The 7,324-nt window shown below is 51.0% G+C and overlaps 1 non-coding gene across 1 annotated transcript; it reads left to right on the top strand.

Annotated features, from left to right (window-relative positions):
* Nucleotides 1-4,178: 4,178 nt before the first annotated feature.
* Nucleotides 4,179-4,250, top strand: TRNAC-GCA (transfer RNA cysteine (anticodon GCA)). The gene has a single exon. It is a non-coding gene; the product is annotated as a tRNA-Cys (tRNA).
* Nucleotides 4,251-7,324: the final 3,074 nt, after the last annotated feature.

The raw sequence follows: 7,324 nt of genomic DNA, 5'->3' as shown, positions 1-7,324 counted from the left end.
GGCGGGCAGAGAGAGAGGGAGACACAGAATCTGAAGCAGGCTCCAGGCTCTGAGCCGTCAGCACAGAGCCCGACGCAGGGCTCGAACCCATGAATGTTGAGATTATGACCTGAGCTAAAGTCGGATGCTTAACCGACTGAACCACCCAGGCGCCCCCTATTATATTTATATTTATATTATGTTTATGTTATATATGTTTATCTTATGTCCATGCATTACCTCAAGGGTGATGTCACTTTACTCCACTATTGATGAGGTTGAATTTGATTATTCAGTTAAAACGATGGTGGACAGATTTTTCTATATCCTGTTCCCCAACAATTTTCACCTTGCATGCTTAGCAACCATTAGTGATTCTGACTTAACTCGGTTGTTACCCTGATGGTTATAAAATGGTGATTTTATATTTCTATCAGTCCTCTTACTTGTATTAGTTGGCTTCTTTTGGTAAAAAGCTGTTTTCCTTTCCCCATCTAAAATGTAAAAAACGGTATTAACGTGGATTCATGGATTCTTTAATAATGACCTATAACATAGTCCTATCTTTATTTCTTTTGATTCTCAAATTGTCCCCACTTGAGCTAACGCCGAGCCTCTTCAAGCTAGCCCTATGTTCTGTCCACACGTACTCACCAGTTTTTGAGCGCTCTCTCACCTTCCGGAACAACATGCTACATAGTTCACCTCTTAGGTTTCCTGCCCAGCCCTGGAATCAGCCATTTCTCCCAGGGTTCCTGGTTCCCTTTGAGGGTGTTTAATAACCACGATACGAGCATTAGGAGTGCTCATTGGAACTGAGTCGTTGTTGCTAGCCCCTCTGAGAGGGCAGCGTTAGGAAATGTGTGTGCATGTGTGTGTGTGCATCAGTGTGTGTATTCACACTGCTGCTTACAATCCCAATCCCTCTCTATGGTTCTTCCTTGCCTTCCTCCATTCCATAGTAATGTCCCCTGTCCCCCACAATTAGACCTCTGGTTCCTCCAAATATCAATATATTTACTCATTTGCTCAAAAATAGGTTTTGTAACTTGGACCCAAACAAGTGCAGTTCAACGTCTCACGTGGTTCAATGTCTCTTTTTTTCCTCCCCCTTAGAATATATAGCACTGAGAATATTTTCTTCTTTGGGGCCATGTGACCGATATGCTACACCATTAGGGTTTGGGGTTTTGTTTACATTTGTCTTTAGATTTATCTCCTCATACTTGTTGCAGGTTTTTTTTTTTTTTTTTGAAATGTAAAACAGTAAAGTAATTCAAAAGTTGAGGCAATACGAACATGTACACTCAGGGAAGAGCTACTCCTATATTACTCCTGGCATCTCATTTCCATCCACCTCTGAACTGTTCTATTTCTCAGACTCTGGATGCAGGGTTGCAACAGGTGTATTCATTTTTTGTCACTCAGAAAGATGAACGCTGACGATCTGTGCATGTTTGTATGTTTCATACATGAATGAAAACGTTTTAAAAAAATAAACCCACTGAGACGTGCCGGTCAGTACTCAATGGGAGCAGCGGAATCACCGCAAGTATTTTTGAAGAAGGGAATTGTTATGGAAAGAAGACCTTGCACAATTCTGGGATGAGCCAGTAGAAGGAACGGTCCAGGAGAGGGAGTTGGAGGACCAAAGAACAGTCACTTTGGAGCCTTCCTAAGGCGTGGCAAGGTGGAAACAGAGATGAAGGGGAATCTGGGAAGCGGAGCACATCCAGACACTGGGATGGCGCCAGGAAGGGGCTGGGGAAAACCTGGTGGAAAATTACCACTTCTGTAGGTCCTCAGGCAAGTGTCTGGTGAAGGCCCTGGGGCTACTGGTGATGCATGGGGCTGGCAGTTGGGAAGGAAACCTGGACACAACAGGGGAGAGCCCAGGCAAGTTGGGATCTGCTGATATCTGGTGTCTGTATGTCACAACGACTTTCAGACATCACAGCTGCCGCTTCACTTCCACCTCCCAAATAGCACTCAATACTTCTTCTTTCGGCCAACTCTACCTTGAGCCTATACCAGGAAATGATGCTGGGAGAGTGGTTCCAGCGATATCAAGCGCATGTCAAGGTGTGCGATATTTCTAGTCATTGCAGAAATGCAAACCCAAGCCACAGTGCGATGAAAACCGCCTACCATAGTTGCACGCCCGTTAGAACAGCCAACCTCAGGACGGCTGACCACACCAAGCGTCGACAAGGATGCGGAGCGCAGCTTGTCGGGACGCGAACGCTCTTGGCCAAAATGTAAAATGCCGCAACCATTTTGATCCAGTCATCCCACTGGCAGGTATTTACCAGACAGAAATGAAAGTACGTAGCCAAAGATTCATACGTGACTGTTCACAGAAGCGTGGTCATAGCCAAACACTGGAAAGAACACAGATGACCAGACCAGGGGAAAACATTTCCGCTGAGCGAAAGAAGCGAGATGAGAAAGAGCACACAAAGTGTAACGCCATTTTGGTAACGTGCTAGAAAACGCGAAGTGTGCAAGCCGGGAGGGGCAGAGAGAGAGAGGGAGAGAGAATCCCAAGAGGGTCCACACGGTCGGAAACAGAGCCCGACTCAGGGCTCGAACTCACGAACCGAGAGATCATGACCTGAGCAGAAATCAAGAGTCGGACGCTTAAGGGACCGAGTCCCCCAGGCGCCCCTTTGTTACTATTTTTAATAACATCTTTTCAAATGTTTTATTTCTAATTCTTCATTACGGGTGTATAGAAGTAGATTTGGTTTTAAATAATTTCATTTTTTATCTCGAAGTTTATTAGCTTGGTAATTCAGATCGCTTGTAGCTTATTTTCTACGAAGATAATCAGAGTATCCATGAATAAATGAATAATGGGTGTTTGGTTTCTTCCATTCCGTTCCTCCCCCCACCCCACCCCACCCCCTTTTTTTCTCGTCTTATTACACCATCTCTGGTTTTAGGTACAATCCTTGCCTTGTTTCCAGTTCTCAAGAGAAGGCTTTCAACATCGCACCATCGAGTATCATGATTTGTGGAGGGTAAGGGCCATCACGTGGCCGTGAACTGCCCATCTCTGCCAATAGAGGAGAGTCCAAACTCAGGGGAAGGAGGTGGTGGTCAAGTTTGAAGGGACGGACACCAAAACACCAACAGCGTTTGGCTGGTGGCGCCTCAGAAAATCTGTATTTGCTCCAGACTTAGACGCCGTTGTCAATTTCGCTATCTTTCCCTCCAGCCGTCGCGTTTATTGCTTACTAACTTCTATGCTTAATGTTGTGGCCACTGTCGAAAGATGCAGAGACATTGCTTTTTTATTTTTTCCCCAACAAGGAGGGCTCACTACCTGTGAAATAAACATAAGTCCCTGAAATAGATTGCAGGGACAAGGGAGGGGTTTTCCAAAGCAAGTCCCCGTGCGCTCTGAGCGCTGGTCTCCCTCATGCAGACACGACAGGCTCTTTCACTGCCTCTCGTGTCCCTTTGGGCGGGTGTCTTTTCTCTACACTTGGGGCATCAATGGCCTTTTGATCTCGGTGGTGTGCTGGCCAGGGGCCAGGTTCACTTCCTAGGGCTGCAGTGCTGTGCCTCAGGGCAGAAGTTTCTCCCGCAAGAGGCATCTCTGGTCCTGGGTCTCGGCCACAGTCCCTGCTGCTCCAGCTGGGCTGACCTTCTGGTGTGAGGGCCCCTGGGACCGTTGGGGCAGCTTCTTGGGCCCCAGGCTGGGGGTTGTGACCTCTCTGGCTAAGTAATTCCAGTAACTCGTCTGGGTTCAGTCAGGACCCTGCCAAAAGCCGGGAGGTAGCTATGGAAGGAGGACAGAGCAGAGAGATGGGCAACAAAGCCTGGGATCCATCGGCCGTGTGGGGGGATAAGGGTGAGAAGGGAGGGTGCAGAGGGCGCGTCGCAAGTCATGGAGCTTGCTGAGGACAGCAAGGAAGGCACAAGCGGTCCAGCTCTTAGCAATGCGTTCTCAAGCAGTGCCTTCAAAGTGGTGCTGAGAAATTACGACTGCAAGATTGTGAGCAAAGAAGTTTCTGGGAGCCAGAGTTAGGGGGCATCTATGTGGAAGAGCAGGGCCAAAAGGTGCTCATTTCCTGAAGGGAAACTTTCCATATTTCCAGAACTTTCTAAAAATTAATAGGCATTCCAGTGCGCAGAGGAAGTGGGTGTTGCAACACAGGTGAAAAGGTATTCATTAGGCCCCTAACAAACCAGGGGGTATAGCTCAGGGGTAGAGCATTTGACTGCAGATCAAGAGGTCCCTGGTTCAAATCCGGGTGCCCCCTGACTCAAGTTTTAGTACCTACACCGAATGACACCCTCAGGGTGGCGCTTGTTTGGTAGATTGAGGGGTGTGGTCCTTTGGGAAAGCCTTGACCTGTGCAAGTCCCAGAACCAGAAACGTCCAATCCATGACCGTGTTGTGTTGTGAAGGTGATATGTGGACCTGAAGCTGTGTCTGAGCAGGAGAATTACTGGGGAAAGTGGTTACACACACACACACACACACACACACACACACTCACTCACTCTCCAGGCCCCCAGTCCAGAGATTCTGATTTACTGGGGCCCCGAGGAACTTCATTTCTCAATAGCACGCTTCTTTGTTTTCATCCACCCACATTACAGAAACACCAGACGATTCTCCTGGGCTGCCGCATTTAGCAACTGCTGTTCTGGAGCATTCTAAGTGCCTTTCTAGGCTGACGTGAGCGGCTCTGGATGTCTCGGTCATGAAGTGGGGCGAGAAGATGTTGCAGGTCTGCTGGGTGGAAGGAAGCTGGGGCCGGGGAAGGACAAGGCGGGCAGGAATGCGTCCAGCCCGCAGTGGAGCTGTTCTCGTGGGCTGACGGAAAGCAAACAGGTGCTTTGGAGCCTGCTCGAACAAGTGGGGGCACGAGCGAAGGCAGGGGTCTCCTTGCAGATCAAGGGGTGTCTCGTTCAAGCCTCCCTTCCGTGTTCTACTGATGGAAGGACTGCCTTTCCGCCTCTGGGTCCTGCGGAGCTGAGTCTTCCTGCAAGGAGAGGAGGGAGCCCAGACGGTTTAGATCTTTGCCAGCTGCAGGGGAACTTCTGCAGGGCTGATTCGGGCCCCCTGTTAACACTTACCCCTCAAGCCTTGCAGACGTCACCCATCCTGTGAGTAGTCCCACTCCCGCCACACATGGCCACCTCCACTGTGGGGGGAGAATGTCGCTTTGACTCCTCTCGTGTGTACCCCATCCCTACCGAGCACCGGGGCTGTGACCGCAGCGGACCCCCAGGGCTCCTGTCGCTCCGCCCCGGGGCTGCCTCTGCAGGATGTGCACAGAGCACAGGATGCACCGAGGGGCTGCGGGCCACGCCAGTCCGGAGACCCTGTGCCCCCCGGGGGCTACTTCCCTGCCTCCTGCCATCACACAGGGACCCCGGTCGCCTGCCTTGCACGGGGACACTGGCAATGCCCTATGGGACATCTGCTTTCCATCTGAGCAGCAGAGACAGGCAGGGCCCACGGGGATGAGTAAGCTGCAACATGTTTTCTCAGGAAGATGTCCAAGGTGACCTGGTCTAGGGAGTTCTTTAATGCTGGCCGCTGGCATTTTGGAGGGAGGCTGGGAAGGCAGTGGTTCTGTTCTAATTAGTGCTCAGTTGTGCTCTGTGCCGGCATCCAGATGGCGGACCAGTTGTCCCTGGAGGGCGTTGGTGTTTCAGGTCAATATACCCGCATCCTGATCACAAGGCACGACGGTGCTTCTAGCCAATGCATTCCTGCAAGCGGTGTCCAACTTCGATGTGTCAGCTTACTGCTCTGTTTTATTCCACTTGACATTCTTATTCGGGAGGTCAGGAGAGCAAAAATCTGAAGCCCGTCCTGCATAATCCCTGCCAGGTGATGCCCGTCTCCCCCCCCCCCCCCCCCCGCCCAGAACAAGGGAACAGTAGTAGTCAATAATAATACAAGCGTAGGTGCAATCTGCTCACTCGCATAAAATATTAGCCTACGAGACAAAAACCACCATGTTGTAAGGGGCGAGGCGGTTTCTTTGCATGTTTTGAAGAGGGTGGAAGGAAGCTGCTGCCTCCTCCAGGAAGCCTCCTAGGCTTTTGCGGAGCTGCGGGCAGGGGCAATCTGGGAGAAAGAGCATAAGCAGAGGTAGGCCATGAAGTGCCTCCGGAGGTGACCTAAGTGCCCCCATAGGGAGTGGGTTGGGGGAGCCCCGAGGGGAGCAGAGGCCAGAGACTGAAGGCCTTTATATTCAGGGCTCGGAATTTGGGTTCAGTCCACCAAAAACCTTTCATCCTTTCTCAGCCTTCCAGACTTTTCTTTGTCCCCTTTGCTCCCTGCGTCAACGTTCATCTCTCGCTGAGGTCAGGTCACTGTGCTCTTGTGGAAAAGACACTGCATGGCGCCCCAGACCACTCTGCCCTTTCTCCTCTGGAGGGGCCCTGGCTGGTATTATTTAATCAACTTGATTTCCTGGGAGCTCAGGGCGTAAACGTGTCTTTTCGAGGTAAGCCGGGAGTCTCTGGGAAGCTGTGTTCATCAGGACTTTATAATGAGATATGGTTTGAGATGAGGGCCCAGGAGTGGGGCCAGGAGGGAGTTTGGCATGAGGAGTTCATCTGTCTGAGGCCAAAGAGGGCTTTGTCAAGGGTCCAACCTGTGTGGTTTTTATTTGTGGACTTTACAGACTCAGGACTTAGCAGGTGCAAATGAATGAGAAGTTCAGAACCGTCTGTGTGGATGCTAAGCAAGGCTGCCTAAGGGGCACTTGGGTTTGAAGCGGACCTCTTGGTACCCCACCAGGCCCCTGGTCTTGCCCCCTGACCCCAGTCCCCAGGCCTGGACTTCAGCAGGCCCTCCTCAGTCCTGACATCCCCGTCGGCCAGGAGGGAGTGGGGACGGAGAAGCTAGAATTCCTTCCTCCGAGTTCCTTTTGGCTTCTCTGGTATCTGGGAAGTTACTGTCATTTGGGAGTAAGCTTACCCTCTGAGAATCTGGAGGGCGGTCCCTCTGCAGCAGGCATCCAGGACAAGCGGTGGTTTGTGCGTGTGCGCTGACGGGGACTTAGGAAGTGAGTCAAGATGGTAGCAGAATGTTTAGGACTAGGTATGACCCCTGGGAACTGTGACCTGATGCAGTGGTTGGCCAGAAACACTGAAAAGGGGAAAGGCACAGTGACTGCTTGTGTTTTTCCATATCAGTGGGACCAAGACGGGCCCTGTAGAGGGGACTGTGCTGAGTGTCAGGCAGAAGTTACGAGGCTCTTGCCCTGCTCGGGGAAAGTCTCCCAGAGGCAACCAGCCCCCTTCACTCTATCAGCAGTGTCGCCACAGACTCCTGACTGTCTTGATGTGGGAAGGGGGAGCCCCGATT

This window comes from Acinonyx jubatus, chromosome A2 (assembly GCF_027475565.1).
Source record: "Acinonyx jubatus isolate Ajub_Pintada_27869175 chromosome A2, VMU_Ajub_asm_v1.0, whole genome shotgun sequence".
Taxonomy (NCBI): Eukaryota; Metazoa; Chordata; class Mammalia; order Carnivora; family Felidae; genus Acinonyx; species Acinonyx jubatus.
The sequence above is the reverse complement of the archived record's forward strand: the minus strand, read 5'-3'. Positions and strand labels throughout refer to the sequence as shown.